The following is a 19,219-nucleotide window of genomic DNA, read 5'->3' as shown; positions in this document are numbered from 1 at the left end:
GAAGACGAGGAGAACAAAGGGAAGACAAGGAGAACAAGAGGAGACTTAGGCAAGGAGAATAGAGGAAGACAAGGAGAACAAGAAGAAGACAAGGAGAACAAAGGGAAGACAAGGAGAACAAGAGGAGACTTAGGCAAGGAGAACAGAGGAAGACAAGGAGAACAAGGAGAATACAAGGAGAACAAAGGGAAGACAAGGAGAACAAGAGGAGACTTAGGCAAGGACAACAGAGGAAGACAAGGAGAACAAGGAGAAGACAAGGAGAACAAAGGGAAGACAAGGAGAACAAGAGGAGACTTAGGCAAGGAGAACAGAGGAAGACAAGGAGAACAAGAGGAGACTTAGGCAAGGAGAACAGAGGAAGACAAGGAGAACAAGCAGAAGACAAGGAGAACAGGGGAAAGATAAGGAGGACAAGGGGACGATAGTCAGAGAAAGGAAAGACAAACAGAACAAGGAAAGTCCGTCAGTATAAGATCACAATAGGTAATCAAAACGTGGCATTATTATTGTTTCCACTAGTAATTTTTCATTGGTAGCAGGAGAAATTTTCGAATGTTATAGAGGTTCCTGAGTGCTGAGACATTTGTTTTATTTTTGAAGTTCAATACAATTCTACACTTCAAGAAAAATGTCACTGACATGAGAAAAAATGCTGAAAAATTCTGTAGATTATGTTAGGGCATAAATACAAGTAGCTACATTATACTGTACTGCACATACATCTTAAATCATAATCATGTATGAAATATGGTATAGTATACTATATCTCAGGACGAAGAAGGCAAAGGAATGAAGTACAGAAAAATGCATTTTTGATAATAAGAGTTACCGGGTGTTACAATTTAAATGCATATCGAAGTAAATTTCAATATTTTTAGCACAGGAAGCAAAAGGGGTTATTGCCATTTAATTTGTATGGAAGAAGAGAAGTAAAGTTGCGTAAGAGACAGTTGATTCCCATTAGGATTGCTTGATTGAGAGTCAGTCCGAACTTTCTGGTCCTTGAGATTCGAGGTCCTCATAGCTTGTGTTCATAATTCTTGAACATGAGATGAAGACCTTCCCGGCTTGTTCTCTGAGTTCTTATTTATTATCTGGTCGTCCGCAAACACCAGAACGTTAATGCATCCGTAGTTGTAAACATGGTTCTGACTTCTGATTACTGCTTTTAAGAAGAGCTGCCCGGTGGATGTCACTCCCTCCAGTAATCAATGAATGGCGGCAGACAACCACGTGCAAGTGGAATGCCTCTCGACCAGGCAGTGGAATGGCTTCCGCCAGCAGTCACTTCCGTGAGAATCCACTCCCATGGAGAAGCCACGGTTCACGTCGCCACGCTTCGCTCTCCACCGGCCCAGCGAGACGGGACACAGCGCGTCAACCTTTCCGACGAAAACGGAGGACCTCTGGCATGGGCGGCAGTTAATGTTAACATGTTCGACATTAGCCCAGTTAAGGTTCGGCACCGGATTGTATGCTAATTAACAAACGAGCAACCGATTGTATTAAATAATATTTTGTTAACAAAATTAATGCTCCACACTGTAAGGTAGGAGTAAGTATCAGGTAATTACAGTGAATTGTCACACTCATTTCACCAAGCACCATCTATACTAAATTCCCACACTAACAAAATGGCTTTTAAGGAACCCAAAGGTTCATTGCCGCCCTCACATAAGCCCGCCATCGATCCCTATCCTGAGCAAGATTAATACATTCTCTATCATCATATCCCACCTCCCTCAAATACATTTTAATATTATCTTCCCATCTACGTCTCGGCCTCCCCAAAGATCTTTTTCCCTCCGGCCTCCCAACTAACACTCTATATGCATTTCTGGATTCGCCCATACGTGTTACATGCCCTGTCCATCTCAAACGTCTGGATTTAATGTTCCTAATTATGTCAGGTGAAGAATACAATGCGTGCAGTTCTGTGTTGTGTAACTTTCTCCATTCTCCTGTAACTTCATCCCTCTTAGCCCCAAATATTTTCCTGAGCACCATATTCTCAAACACCCTTAACATATGTCCAATTTCACAACCATAAAAAAACAACCTGTAATATAACTGTTTTATAAATTCTAACTTTCAGATTTTTTGACAACAGACTGGATGATGAAAGCTTCTCATTTCCCATATTTATTCTGCGTTTAATTTCTTCCCGAGTATCATTTATATTTGTTACTGTTGCGGCCAGGTATTTGAATTTTTCACAGACCATATGTACTTAATGTCCGCCATTTTCTTTCTTCTCAGTCACAGATTTTATCAAAGGAATGATGATGACCATAACTTTTATCACAAAACTATGTCACAGCTAGATGTGAACAAGGATGCTATATTACACTGTAAAAGGTTTTATCAATATATTTTATTAATCTTCTGTGACACAGAAATATGATAGTGAATATAGGCATAATATAATTTTGATACAATTATCAAATCTTTATTTATCTCCACATCGTTCTTGTGTGGAAAAATCGGACTAATCATCAACAAGTTGTTATAAAAATGCATTACTTTATAGAATTCAATGCCAGTCCTCACAGTACCTAAAACTAATTTCGTAATTTCCATATTAACAGACTGTACCAAACGCACGTGAAGTGTTTCACGCTGCAATAATATGACAAATCACGTTACGTATCACGTGAAGTAATATATTTCGAATCAAACGTTTATCTCAATATTTTTTTATCTGGAATACAGTCTAGTTATTACAAATTCTTTCTCTTCTTCTTCTTCTTCTAGATGTGTTGCTCTCTTCTTTGAACCAACAATAGACGCTTTCACATGGTGGGCTTCCCTGACCATGTGGTTAGCAAGACATACGGCCACAAGAGGAACATCATAGGACAAACACAGAATCCCGTGGAGTCGAGATAATCTCCGCGCATGCCGGGGATCGAATCATGAACCGCTTGGTTAGGAAGCACATTCGTTATTCACTCAGCCATAGCGGCGGACAGAAGTAAAGTTGTCTCCTTGAGACGTCATGGAAGGTTCAGAGGCATGGAGGTAGAACTCTATTTTCGCACCATGCTCTGAAAGTCCCGCCGAGATCCGGAATGAAGCTCGGACCTCCCAGTCCTAGCCAGTTGCTCTACCAATTGAACAACTAGGCCGCTCTATCAACAATTCTATCGACGCCAAATAACGGCGTAGTTTAGAGAACGTCGTTAAACAACCGTTTACAAACGAACCGGACACCATAAAAGACGGAATAATGACCAGTTTCGTCTGGAAGCGGAACGGACCAATTTGATCTAATCATTGGTGATAATTACTCAACAGTGCACCGTTAGCTGAAGGAGCAGAGTGTCTGCTTTCCACATCGAAGACCGAGTTCAAATCCTGATGAGTCCAAGGGACACTCCACTGAAAATTGTGCAATTTTTTTTTCAATTCTGACTACAAATATGTTTATTTTTTATAATTAAGGCTGTAAGAAGACGTGGAATTTAAAGAGCTGTCAAAATTATTTTTCATCAAAGAATTCTTTTTCACAAATTTCTGATCACAAATCCAGTAACTTTTTTTTTTCTAAAGCCGGCTCTCTGAAATTACTAGATGAATGTAGCGGAGGAGTAATTTTAATAGGTATGTGTTATATAAATATTAATTTTACTTTCAAATCTATTTTTAAGGAAGTTTATTTCAATTTTTTATGCCAAATATTAATCAATCTGGATGAAACTTTTACTGTAAGTATTTATGAGGTAGCTGTATGTTTCTATGCGTTAATTTTGTAAGAAATGTTGCTAGTTCATTTTATTAATTTTTCATGAAATATAGAAACAATAACATTTTTAAATAAAAAATAAATAAATTCAAAGTGAATAAATGAGATATTCCATAAAATGAATGCATAGAAATGTTTATCTATGTGTTGTGAATATAACCAAAAAAAAAAAAAGTAAGCTTAAAAATTGAGATCTACTGAAAACTTGGGTTTGAAAATGTTTCTAAAAAATAAAAAAATAAATAAAAATCAAAAGCCGAAAGTAATTAGGTGTTCAAAATTTGGATTTTGTTAGTCCTTTAAATTGTAAACATGCTCTCAAAATTTCGTTGAGAAACAATGTTTATGAAAAAAGTTGTCATTTTTAATGGAGTGTTCTCTTAGGTGTTCTAAAATACTGAATCAGCAAAGTACTACTAAAATTGTTGTTCATGTAAAATTTCGTGTCATTGTTGCACTATATTCTTCTATTTCAGTCGTTCTTAGGTTGAAATCTAATAATTTTGAGTAAAATCATCGTTGTTTTCGATTTTGCAGGGATTAGTATTTTTCGGATGGGGTTAAGTGAGGGTCACTTACAGAAGTCTCGTCCAAAAGTGGATCGCGCCATCAAAAGAATGTGAACCACTACTCTATATTATTTGAGGTTATGTATCTGATTCTGAGGAAGATGTAAGGAAAGATTCTGGGCGTCAGCTTATCAGAACTCAAGCACATAACCACCAAAACTTTAACAGTGCACCATGTGACTTACAAAGGAAAATCAGAAATCAGTGACATCAGTGATAAGCAATGACAGTCTGAAATCAGGTAATCATTTCGGGAAGCTGTATGATTTCGACAGTCTCTTGCAAAGCGACACGTTTGGATATGGGTCGCTTTTCCACCGAACTTCAGTCGCATCGGGGCATGCGGGTTGACCTCGAAGAGCTCATAAGTGGTGACGGGATGCAAATGGAAGTCGGTTCCTGCCATAAAGAATTTCGAGTTTTGTGAAGAAGGTGAAAGTCAGGGATCGGAGACGTGCCGGACAATAACTTCACTTTCAACAACAATTTAACCTGTTCTATTGTGACTCCGACACTTCCCAGCACTTTCAACAGACTCTTCCACCTTATTATGCGTGCTTAAAGTGCGTGCCACTATTACTTACAGACTTACAGAGATGTTTCATAGTTTCTTTTACACTTTTCTTGGTTCATAGCAGATTATACATACCAGGGCATTCGATAAATAATGGCAACAATATTGTAAATCAGTGCTCCTAGCAGTGACCATTGAAATCTTGTACTACGTAATAGAGCAGCGATTGTTTCATAAATCTGCAATATTGAAAGTCTCGAAGTAGTCATATTTTGTAAATACAGTGGCTGTTTCTGATTTGTAGTAATCAATACAGCCCTAAAGGTAGAACAAAGCTGCTTCATAAAAATCCAAGTTTCAATAGAAAAACACGCAACTCAGTGCTTTAGAGCATTACCAGAAGCCTGTGGGAGAGAAGTCCTACCATACTGAACTATTGCAAGTTGGGTGGAAGCGAGGCATTTGCTTTCAATCAAGAGTTGACATCCGAAGAGCTTTAGATTGATCAGTGAGAGAGATATCCAGAAATGCTGCTGCAGATGGAGTCCACCATCTTCCAATAATTTGACAACGTGTAGTTGACATGGCAGGAGACTATATTTCAAGTATGTAATGTCAAAAGTAACCTAAATAAACTTAGTGTGAAACAGTAACTATGCTGCCTTACTTTTCGAATGTTCTAGTACACAGACATCCAGTCAAAGTGACAATAATTTCTTCTTCATTTTATTAGCGTCCCAATTGGCCGGCATACAGAACTATTTGGTAAATGGCGACTTTACGCACAAATATGTTATTTCATACTATGTCTCATTTCACTACTTTATGGTCTTACAAAATGGCTGAGAAATAGAACATCACAGTACAGTATAATATTCACAAAAGGGATGCCACTATCACCAACATAAAAATAAACATTGGCAAACTTAATTACTACCTTCAAAACTAAAGAAGTGAAGGTACTAAATAGAAATTATACAGACAAAGCCCCCTTATTTACTTCCAAATTATTTCGGACACGGTGTATTTTAGGGATTGTTCAATACATAACGTACATATTAATATTCATTCATTAAAACTAATAAAATTCGACATAATATGAAATAAAATATTGTACATTACAAAAAACACTTCAACTCATCCGTGAAATCTCACTTTCAATCCTTGTAACATAAGTAACTATTAAATCAGCTGTAATGTAACAAGTCCTGTGTTGCAACTACGTATTTTTTTTTTATAAATTAACAACAGATTTTATTGAAATTTACCAGCAAAAATCTACTTTTTGCTACAAACTTACATTTAATATACAAAACATAAAAATGGTTGAAAAGTTCCTTCCCACTTTGCAGTCAATTTATTTCTGAAATGGATAATAATCTAATCCTGTGTTGTACTTGAATCTATGTTGCTCTGATTTCTTGATTACTTTCTTGCTATCTTCTATCATCTTCTGTACATCTTTCCTATAGGCAGGGGGCTGTATCTCTTCATCCAGTGTGCACTCTATCTCTGGCAGTACCTCCTGCTTGAAGATTGTCCTCCTCACGATATCCACGTCTCTGCCGTATTCGTCCTCAAGAACACTGATGGCTGTCGGAGGGCATATGAAGTGCACAACGAAGCAACTTCCCTGTTTGTGTAGGCTACTAAGATGTGAGCCCTCGTTTTGTAGGGCAGGTCTCCAGAACCAAGATTCTCTATCTTTCGAATAATTCCTCCCTTACTGAATATGGATTCTGCCGAACGTTTCAGAGTCGTTATAATCTCAGGACGAGACATAGCCCTAAGAACCAACGCTACTTCATAGTTTGGCATATTTGTAAATTGTGCTCAAAGTTGAATATTTATATTATTCCTGCACAAATTCACAATACAATATCTGACTTCTTCGTAACTCGTAATAATCACGTATTGATCGTATATCACACTAGTCTCAGTATACCGCGAAGTTAAAACCGTTCAAATAAGATTACATGTTAAACTCAACTAGGATTATAAAAACAAAACACTTTAAAGAATGAGAAGGTAGTATAATGGCGAAGTGCATCAACATCGGTTAAAAACGCAGTAATCATAGATTACGAAACGACGGTAACCGTGGTTAAAATGTAATTTCTGTGCACCATTCATAATCACCGATTACTTAAACATAGTTAGCTGACACTTCATTTAACCAGAGTAAAGTCTATGATGGTACACTGTTTCTACAAAATGACTAAAGGAAAGCATTCATACCACAGCAAAGATAATAGTCAACATCTAAAAACGACTGCGCTCACTCCGTTCTACATCGAAGTGAACATGTCCTACATTTTCGCGTTGCATTTGTTTGCCTTTGGGCGCTGTTATATTTGCGAGTTGCATTTCTTTGTTTTTCATTGCTGTCAGGTTAAAATCGTACAAAATAGAAAATTGAATGCAAAAATGATTATATCCCAATGTGAGGTTAAGTATCGATAGACTTACTTAATAGATTTAAATATATTATATAATAAAGAAGGAATATCCATAAAGGAAAAGGATGCAGAAGATTAGTAGAAATGTGTGTACGACCCAAGATCCCATTTACACCAGGTTACTGTTCATTATCCTAAGATCCATCCATAACCTCTCTTTGTTCAGCCAGTGACAGAGAAAGAGATATTCAAGTATTCCCTCTTAAAATACAGAAAATAACAGTTACATAGAATCTTAACATAAGGAGCTGATCAACAGAAGGAATATGACTGTTTTTGAGTTATTGCAAGTGAGCCATTTGTAGATTTTGATAAACAAAATCCCTCCTGAAATTTTCTGTCACCTAATTCCTCGTAAAGATTCTCTCTTTCCACTAAAGAAACTTCACACCCACGCTCTATCCAAGTAATTCAAGTACTGTACAATAATAATCGTCTTCGAAGTAAACATCTGTGGCTCTGGCCGCCATTTTGCTTTACTTGCTCTACTAATCACTGGTTATCTCCTTTAACCGCTCGAAAATGGCCGGTTATAGATTACTGTGGTTAACCTCCTATTTAAGTCGTAACCGAGGTCGATCCACTGTAAAAATGCTTAACCAGAGGTTAGATGACAATTTTAACTGGTGGTTACACTAACCGACGTTGATGCACGTGGGCATAAGTTGCATAGAACACAAGCTGTCCACCGCGACATAAGAGTTACGGTTCTCATCTAACAGCACTGTTGTGAGCGTTTATGTGTTTATTACATGTCGAACATGGTCGAGAACAGACTGTTTGCGAGTTGAGGAAGCTCGATTTGTAACGGTATCCGTTTCCATGGCAATCGTACGCCAAACAGATACACTCCTATGCCAAGTCTCGCAGTTATTCTCGTTCGCATCTTGCTAAACAAGTTTCAGTAACTTACGTTGCTCCGCAAAACAGGAATAGAAGCTGAAATGTCCTTACACAGCCATGCCTGACCCTGCACTTTAATATGAGTATATGAGAGTGAAAACCGGATAAAGTAATCTGAGAATTTTGAACTGAAAAATATAAGAGAAATAGCGATATTAAGGGGGTTGTATGGTATGAATCATATGCTCACTCTTTCAACTTCACAGGGGGATGTTATAATTTGAGATTTTTACCTTAACTGAAGCACATTTTTCATTTTTCGTAAGTACCTCCTCATACTCATCCTCTTTCACAATAGCCCTGCCAAGACTCTGGAATTCGCTACCTGCTAGCATCAGGCACTGTCGAAATAAAATTGAATTCAAACGCAAACTTACTAGGCAGTTGGTCAGTAATTGAGACTCGTTCAGACATGGTTTCTTGTAAATAGTTCTCTTAATCTATCACATAATATTTCAATATCCGGTAATTTCATCACTATAGATTTTTGTTATTGTAGGTTTAATTTGTAATTCAGTAAATACAAAAATATTCTTTGTTCTTAACTTCTATGATAAAATGTCTAGCATTCATTAATCAGGTAATCTTGTCGTACTTTAATTTTTATTGCAATTGTAATTGTAAATTTAATATTAATTGTAATTTTATTGTTCATATTATAGTTGTAATCCCCTGGTAGAGGGGCAGAGAAGGCCTGACGGCCTTATCTCTACCAGGTTAAATAAATAAATACTAATACTAATACTAAAAATATCACTGCCTTAACAACTTAAATTCGAGATTAAGTTTTGAAAAAAAAAATGGGCCCAAATGTTTTAAAAGAAGTACCAGGCTACAGTAATTCACAAAAATAGATAAATTCAAAATCTTTTCCACATTTTATTCCCAAAAGCACATTCTTTAAAAACTCTGGATACTGGCTTACAATTTTTAAAAATAAACTATTACATTTTATGAGGTATTTTATTGAAATACGGAGAGATATTTTTCAATCAAGTTCTATTACTGACCCTGCACTTTTATATGAGAGTGAAAACCGGATAGAGTAATCTGAAAATTTAGAACTCAAAAATGTAAGAGAAATGGTAATATTAAGGGGGTTGTGTAGTATGAATCATATGCTCACTCTTTCAACTTCATGGGGGGATGTTATAATTTGAGATTTTTAACCTTAATTGAAGCACATTTTTCATTTTTCGTAAGTAGAAATATCACTGCTCTAACAACTTAAATTCGAGATTAGTTTTTGAAAAAAAAAATGCCCCAATTTTTGAAAAGAAGTAACAGGTTAGAGTAATTCACTAAATATATAAATTCAAAATCTTTTTCACATTTTATTCCCAAAAGCACATTCTTTAAAAAGTCTGGATACTGGCTTACAAATTTTTAAAATGAACGATTACATTTTAAGAATGAATTTTAGAGGTATTTTATTGAAAAACGGAGAGATATTTTTCAATAAATTTCTATTACTGACCCTGCACTTTTATATGAGAGTGAAAACCGGATAAAGTAGGCCTAATCTGAAAATTTAGAACTCAAAAATGTAAGAGAAATGGCGATATTAAGGGGGTTGAGTAGTATGAATCAAATGCTCATTCTTTCAACTTCACGGGGGGATGTTATAATTTGAGATTTCTACCTTAATTGAAGAACATTTTTCATTTTTCGTAAGTAGAAATATCACTGCTCTAACAACTTAAATTCGAGATTAAGTTTTGAAAAAAAAAATGGACCCAAATTTTCAAAAGAAGTATCAGGCTACAGTAATTCACAAAAATAGATAAATTAAAATCTTTTTCACATTTTATTCCCAAAAGCACATTCTTTAAAAAGTCTGCATACTGGCTTGCAAATTTTTAAAAATAAACGATTAGGGCCTACATTTTAAGAATGAATGTTAGGGGCATTTTATTGAAATACGGAGAGATATTTTTCAATAAATTTCTATTACTGACCCTGCACTTTTATATGAGAGTGAAAACCGGATAAAGTAATCTGAAAATTTGGAACTCTAAAATGTAAGAGAAATGGCGATATTAAGGGGGTTGTATAGTATGAATCAAATGCTCACTCTTTCAACTTCGCGGGGGGGTCTTATAATTTGAGATTTTACCTTAATTGAAGCACATTTTTCATTTTTCGTAAGTAGAAATATCACTGCTCTAACAACTTAAATTCGAGATTAAGTTTTGAAAACAAAATGGACCCAAATTTTGAAAAGGAGAATCAGGCTACAGTAATTAACAAAAATAGATAAATTCAAAATCTTTTTCACATTTTATTCCCAAAGCACATTCTTTAAAAAGTTTGGATATTGACTTACAAATATTTAAAATTAACGATTACATTTTAAGAATGAATTTTAGAGGTATTTCATTGAAATACGGAGAGATATTTTTCAATAAATTTCCATTACTGAGGAAAGTTTCTTAATATCCAAAACAATATGGATTCCAAATGTCATGCATGTGTCATTAACAGTCCCGAAGATATATAATTTTTTGCATGAACATAAATAAAAGAATTAAAGTTACTGCAAACTGCAGTGAAAGTTTATTGCCATTTAAAAACCCTATAAACCAGAGCTTTAAAAATTGTGTCATGGCAGCTAACAAGGTCGTAAATGAGTATTAAATGCTTTATGTAATACATATTTCATATATCAAAGATAATTTAAAGCAATTTATTTTTAATTTACTGCTTTTCCACTATATTTAACCATCATTTTCCCTCAAAAATCATGTGAACTAGAGCTTTAAAAATAGCATGGCAGTAGGTGACAAGGTCATAAATGTGCAATAAATTATATGTAATATTTTATTTTTAATATATCAAGGTGTATTTTAAAGCATGCGTTTTTAAAATGTCATTGGTTTACCACCATATTAAAAACCAACCTCTTCGCTTTAAGCAATTCTATCTCATCAACTACAACATGGATTTATTTATTTTAGGTTATTTTACGACGCTTTATCAACATCTTAGGTTATTTAGCGTCTGAATGAGACGAAAATGATAATGCTGGTGAAATGAGTCCGGGGTCCAGCACCGAAAGTTACCCAGCATTTGCTCATATTGGGTTGAGGGAAAACTCCAGAAAAAAACCTCAACCAGATAACTTCCCCGACCGGGAATCGGACCCGGGCCAGACGCGCTAACCGTTACTCCACAGGTGTGGATCCCAACATGGACTTTCATAAAAATTTTATATGTGGTAACACGATAAACATAAACATTTACCACATAACTGCCAATAGAAAAGATTCAAATTAAAAAAAAACTGAATAGAACATTGATAATTTAATTTTTTTTTGAAAGGACATCAGTCAATTGACGTAATTTAGGGTAACAACAAAAGTATATTAAGAGGTTTAAAAAATAACGTACTATTTTCTGTTTCTTAATAATGTAAGTGATATTTTGAGAATAATTTGTAATGTATTAACTATTTACTTTTTAATTTTCTTAATTTTCAAATGCTGAAAATTAATCGCGGATTCCCTTTCAAAACAAATAAATTCAATTGAAGACATTATTACAAAAACAGCCCTAGTCATTTTAATCAAACTGAGTTAAGGACACATTTGCTACTATTTGAAATGTTTATAGATCCCAAAAATTACACATATCAGGTGCAAGAGCCACAAGGATAAACACCAGTTGTACGGAAACAGCTGACGTGTTGTTCTATTTATTTTTACTGTTCTCCTGAAAAATATCAATTTTGACAAGGGTTGTTTTTGTAGTAACGTCTTCAATTTTAATACAAAACACGAATCAGATATCCATGTACCCTCTCTCGTGGTTTCAGCTGTTATATAAAAAAGACGTATACTATTCATATATTATGGTCTTCAATGCATTGCCTAATTATCTTACGAATTTGAAGGACCAAGAGAAAGATTCAGAACAGAATTAAACGGAATTTATGTATATTTATAATTTTCTATTCAACTGATGAATTTTTACTCCTTGTAAATTGAATCAGTCTGCTTGTTGTGTATTATACGACATTTTTGACCTGTTCCACATCTCAAAGCTACATTGCTAATGTTAGCTCTGTGAAATACAACTAATGGAATGAAGAAATGAAATACACTTCCTGAGGGCATCAATGGCCTCGGTGCATCATATAAGCATTGTTCCAGGAAACGCGTGAATATGTGATATTGCATGTGAGATGTGACCTGCGATTTCTTATTGTTTCAGATGACACAGAGAAACATGTAAAAGGCTGCACAACCACCTAGATCTCGGCACACAGGCAGGCAGTCACTCAGAGAGACAACAAGCCAAGGTGAGTGTCATGCAACGGCCCGGTGCCCCATATCGCGGTAACATGGCTAATTGTTGCCTCGATCGTGCATGTAAGCGACGACCTAGGAATGTTGGTTACAGGAAGATGTGTGTGTTGTAACGTGACTGTGGTGGAAATCTCTAGGCTTCCTGCGCAACAAAAGAGACCGACTGACATACAAACTGTTAATAATAATAATAATAATAATAATAATAATAATAATAATAATAATAATAATAATAATAAAGTAAGGATAATAATAATGATAACAGTAGCAATAATAACACTAATAGTAACAACAATAACATAATAATAATAATACTAATAATAATAATAATAGTAATAATAATAATAACAATAATAGCAATAAAATAATATTAGCAATAATAATATTAGAAGTAACAACAATAATGAAAACAATAGTTGCAATAATAATAACAATAATAGTAACTACAACAATAATTATACTAATAATAATAATAATAATAATAATAATAGGCCTAATAATAATAATAAAGTAATGATAATAATAACAGTAACAAAAATAATAATGATAACAGTAGCAATAATAACACTAATAGTAACAACAACAATAACATAATAATTATAACAATAATAGCAAAAAAAATATTAGCAATAATAATAACATTAGAAGTAACAACAATAATGAAAACAATAGTAGCAATAATAATAATAATAATAATAATAATAATAATAATAATAATAGTAACTACAACAATAATAATACTAATAATAATGACAATAATAATAATAATAATAATAAAAATAATAATAATAAGAAGAAGAACAGTAACAAAAATAATAATGATAACAGTAGCAATAATAACACTAATAGTAACAACAACAATAACATAATAATAATAACAATAATAGCAAAAAAAATATTAGCAATAATAATAACATTAGAAGTAACAACAATAATGAAAACAATAGTAGCAATAATAATAATAATAATAATAATAATAATAATAATAATAATAATAATAGTAACTACAACAATAATAATACTAATAATAATGACAATAATAATAATAATAATAATAATAATAAGAAGAAGAAGAAGAAGAAGAAGAACAGTAACAAAAATAATAATGATAACAGTAGCAATAATAACACTAATAGTAACAACAACAATAACATAATAATAATAACAATAATAGCAAAAAAATAATATTAGCAATAATAATAACATTAGAAGTAACAACAATAATGAAAACAATAGTAGCAATAATATTAACAATAATAGTAACTACAACAATAATAATACTAATAATAATGACAATAATAATAATAATAATAATAATAATAATAATAATAATAATAAGAAGAAGAAGAAGAAGAAGAAGAATAACAGTAACAGTTTGTTCCAAACTATAAAACTCAAACTTCACTATTATTCACTTATTCAGTAGGTAAGTACAGTACTAGTAGGGTCTACTATTGATCTGTTTGCTTAGAAAAAGATTTAACAGGCCTATATGTAAAGAAGGAAGTAAAATGCATTTAATATGATTAAACGTTCTTCAGGGTATTAAAAATGACCAAAAATGCCGAAAAAAAAATGTAAAAATGACCTATTAGTTAAAAAAAACGTCAAAAAATGCAAAAAAATACAATACAAGAAATTAATTTTTACGTTGATATTAACATAGAAAGGATTTCTATATTAATAGGCATCGTCTTAACGTGAAATATAAGATGACGACTTTTCATCAACATCGGCCCCCTAGACATAAACAGGGCATATCAAAAGTCCGGTAACACTTTCACTATTTTATTACACAAAAACTACTAATGATAGCACTTTCAAACACACGTCAGTTTAAAGTCAAACTCTGAAGTTATTCAGCCGCTTAATTTTCAGCGACGAAGCGACATTCCATACGAGTGGGAAAATTAACAAGCACAACTGTCGTGTTTGGGGTACACAGACACCTCACAGAATCATTGAACATGAGCGTGATTCACCAAAGGTGAATGTTTTCTGCGCGTTGTCACAACGAAAACTGTACGGACCTTTCTTCTTCATTGAGGCTACTGTGACTGGACATTCATATCTGGACATGTTGGAGCAATGGTTGGTGCCTCAACTTAGACAAGATCTCGATGACGATTTCATCTTTCAGCAAGATGGGGCTCCGCCACATTTCCACAATGCATTTCGTGCTTACCTGAATACGGAGATGTCTGATCGTTGGATAGGACGTGCTGGAGTAAGGGACAGATGTTTCATGACATGGCCACCAAGGTCACCCGATATGACTGCATGTGACTTTTTTCTATGGGGGTAACTAAAGGACCGTGTGTTTGTACCGCCTTTGCCACGTGATTTAGGGGAACTAAAAACCAGAATTCGAGAAGCTGCCGGCACGGTCACAGAGGATATGTTGAAAAGGGTATGGGAAGAGTTTGATTATCGTTTGGACATCTGCCGAGTCACTCGTGGTTCACACATTGAATGTCTGTAAGCTGAAAACAGAACTTTGAGAGTTTGACTTTAAACTGACGTGTGTTTGAAAGTGCTATCATTAGTAGTTTTTGTGTAATAAAATATTGAGAGTGTTACCGGACTTTTGATATGCCCTGTATAAGAATATGTTGTTGTTTTCTAATGCCAGGCATTTGACAATGAAGTCATTTGACCTCTTGCACTCCAATATTTTTCAAAGACATTGTCATGGTTAGCCACTGACGCACAGATTTTGAGGTGTTCCGAATCCATTTCTTGGTTTGAGTAGCACAATGGACAGTTAGGAGACTGATATATTCCAATTCTGTGCAGATGCTTGGCCAAACAGTCATGGCCTGTTGCCAATCTAAATGCAGCTACAGACGATTTGCGTGGTAAATCGGGAATCAACTGTGGATTATGATGCAGAGAGTTCCATTTTTTCCCTTGAAATTGTGTTATCAAATTTTGTTTGTTGAAGTCTAAGTATGTAGATTTAATCAATCTTTTCACAGAGTAATACGCAGATTTAGTAACAGATCTGTAAGTAGCAGTGCTGCCCTTCTTTGCTAAAGCATCCGCATTCTCGTTTCCCAGGATTCCACAATGGAATGGCATCCATTGGAATACAATTATTTTATTGAGTGTTATTAGTTGAGAGAGCATTTTATTCATTTCTGATATTTGAGATGAAGGTGTGTGTCTAGAGACTATTGATAGAATAGCTGTTTTGAAGTCTGACAATATAACTGCATTTTTAAATTTATTGATGCGGCAGAGAAGATTCCTGAGACTTTCACTTATTGCAGTGATTTCTCCATCCAAAGTTATTGTTCCATATCCAAGAGATCTATAAAGTGAGAAGAGACAGCACATAACACCTTAACCGGCACCTTGTTCTCTGGAGATCAAGGATCCGTCGGTGTATAAATGAAGTCAGTTTTGTGGAGGGTACCTAATATTAATTGTCTCTAAAGACAATTATTTCATTATTTCAGTGTTTACTTCTGATTTCAGTATTTCTTCTGTTAAATTTAGATTATACTCTATATTTAATAGTGTTAAAGGGTTTGGTTTAATTTGCAAGTTTTCTTTTAAATTCGGGACGTTGATTTTCTGTTTTAATTCTTGAACCATCGAAATGAAACTTTTTTGAGTTTTCAATCTACAGAGAGGACTGTATGAATGCCAATTGTTTCCTCGTAATCTGATAAGTTTTTTCATATTCAATCATTGCTTTTTCTTCTGTTATCATTTTGATGCTGTTAATATTAGCGAGGAATCTCATAGAATCTATTGGAGTTGTTTTGACTCCAACAGTGATGAACCTGAGAGCTTGGTTTTGAACACGTTCTATTTCGTTTATGAAAGGTGAAGTAATTAAAATTTCTCCGCAGTACGTCAGCACTGGCTGTATAAACAATTTGTATGTAGTATTCAAAGTATTTCTAGAGCAACCCCATTTCTTTCCTGCTAGTCGTTTCCTGTATAAGAATATGTTTGAGTATTTCATTATTTATTTAGATTTCTCCCATGGATTGTTTTGTGTAAAAGACGAGGTCATTCTAGAAAATGACTGATGTTACTTTTCCTGGGTCAAAATGCACAAAATTAAATGCATGCACTAGCTCAGAAATAAAATATTAAACAATCTGAAGAAGACCTCGCAAATTATGGTAAACATGTAACAATGCCTAACATATGAAAAGACAAGGAAGAAAAGGACATGCTCCACTATTTTATTGTGGATACTATTGCATGGTCATTGTACAAAATGGCGAATCCCGTTCTACTGCATTCAAAGCACACAAAATACTATTAAACGGGTAGAGCCATAAGTGAATATTTGGAAGATGAACCCACTAAGGAGGTACATATAAATTTTAGACGATACAACAGACAACATAATAATATTCGTTGCAGTCTCTCTCTGCACAAGGGTATATTTTGCTCCTGGTGGGTCCTTTGTCTAGTATGAGACACAACTATAGTTTATTTTATGGACACTAACTACGTTAATGCAAGGTCATTTTATAAAATGACCAGCGCTGTTTCCATGCATTCAAATGCACAAAATTGCATGAAATGCATCCACCCATGAGTACATAACTCGAGGAGAGGGACGGTTAACGTTATGATGAACTTCCGTGGGCAGCGGTCCTTTGTTGACCAACTCAGAGCGTGTCCCTAACGGGAACCAAGGCAGACATACTGCACAATGGCCGCTGGGCGGATACTTTCACTTTTGTTGCGATTATGTTATTGAATAGCTCGGCGTGACTCTTTTCTTAGTTCTGAACTATTAAGTAAATTGGTCAATTTATTTTAAACAATGAGCCAAGGAGGAAGTTGGCAATATCTGATTAAAGCTGCTTTTTGGTGCATTAATTCACGTCGTGGAATCGCGAAGCTCTTTGCATGCGCTCCTCAACGTAACTGTACACTTGTGTTAGCCACCGCAAAGTGAGCCTTCAGCGGCATATGAAGTATTCCATGCTAATGAAGTGCAGATGAAGGTAAGCGGCATTCATTTTTTATACTAACTTAATAATTGTCATTTATTGCTTGCTTGCTTGCTTGCTTACTTACTTACTTACTTATGGCTTTTATGACACCCGGAGGTTCATTGTCGCTCTCACATAAGCCCGCCATCGGTCTCTAAGGTCCACACCTGTGGAGTAACGGTCAGCGCGTCTGGCTGCTAAACCAGGTGGCCCGGGTTCGAACCCCGGTCGGGGCAAATTACCTGGTTGAGGTTTTTCCGGGGTTTTCCTCAACCCAATACGAGCAAATGCTGGGTAACTTTCGGTGTTGGACCCCGGATTCATTTCACCGGCATTATCATCTTCATATCATTCAGACGCTAAATAACCTAGATGTTGATACAGCGTCGTAAAATAACCCAATAAAATAAAAAAAAAATCGGTCTCTAACCTGAGCAAGATTAAACCAGTCCCTACCATCCCTCAAATCCACTTTTATATTATCCTCCCTTCTACGTCTCGACTTCCCCAAAGATCTTTTCACCTCAGGCCTCTCAACTAACACTCTTTATGCATTTCTGGATTCATCCATATGTGCTACATGCCTCCACATTTCAAATGTCTTTAATATAACTATTTTATACATTCTAACTTTCCCTTTTTTTAAGCACACTGGATGACAAAAGCTTCTCAACGGAATAATAACAGACATTTTCCTTATTTATTCTGCGTTTAATTTCCTCTCGGGTGCCATTTATATTTGTTACTTCTGCTCCAAGATGTCTGAATTTTTCGACCTTTTCTAAGGATAAATTTCCAATTTTTATATTTCCATTTCGTACTATGTTCAGGTCACGAAACATAATCCTATACTTTTTTTTTTCCGAACTTACTTCCAAACCTATCTCTTTACTTGCTTCAAGTAAAGTTCCCGTGTTTTCCTAATCGTTTGTGGATTTTCTCCTAACATATTCATTTCACTAGCAGCTGATATAACCCGTTCAATCCCAAACCCTCTCTGTTTTCCTGGACTTTTCTAATGGCATATTCTAGAGAAGAGTTAAAAAGTAAAGGGATAGTGCATAGCCCGCAGTGACCTGCAAAAGCATCCGATAGAAACTGGCCTATATGGACTCTGCTGTACGTTGATATGAGACACAGTTTAATTAATCAAATTAGCTTCTCGGGAATATAAATTTAATAACAATATTATATAACACTTTATTATTATTGCTATTATTATTATTATTATTATTATTATTATTATTATTATTATTATTATCCTTATTATCATCATCAGTAGACAGCGGATTTTAGGTTCCGATACTGAATGTTAGGTGTACGTCAGTCACAGGGAAGTCACTGCACTAATTGCTTCCCTCACCCCGTACGCCAAGGGACTCGACGAATTGTCTCTGTGTAGGGCCTGAAAAATCCGCTGTCTGATTGTTGTTGTTGTTATTATTATTATTATTATTATTATTATTATTATTATTATTATTATTATTATTATCACTACTACTATTTTTTACTACGATCACATTCCTCAAGAATATATTGTTTGGACAGTAACCTTTATGTACAGGGTGATCCGTTTGGGTATGGACAAAATAAAAACACCGTAAAACATTTACTACTGAACTTTATTTGTTGAAACTTTGTGCATACAACACTGAAAAATGGGGGATTCCTCAGAGCTCAACATGACCCCCATTGCGTACCCTGCACAACTCATAACGGTGATGCAATTCAGCCCATGTCCGTTGTGACATA

General features: G+C 34.7%; 1 protein-coding gene across 2 annotated transcripts in view; it reads left to right on the top strand.

Annotated features, from left to right (window-relative positions):
* Positions 1-19,219, top strand: part of pot (papillote) — a 273,880-nt gene that overhangs the window by 85,751 nt on the left and 168,910 nt on the right. For both annotated transcript variants that reach the window (XM_069846305.1, XM_069846307.1), the window contains exon 2: positions 12,406-12,493. The gene's annotated coding sequence lies outside the window, so the exon portion shown is untranslated. The remainder of the gene's footprint in view (positions 1-12,405; positions 12,494-19,219) is intronic.

This window comes from Periplaneta americana, chromosome 14 (genome assembly GCF_040183065.1).
Source record: "Periplaneta americana isolate PAMFEO1 chromosome 14, P.americana_PAMFEO1_priV1, whole genome shotgun sequence".
NCBI lineage: Eukaryota > Metazoa > Arthropoda > Insecta > Blattodea > Blattidae > Periplaneta > Periplaneta americana.
This window is presented reverse-complemented; position numbering and strand designations above follow the sequence as displayed.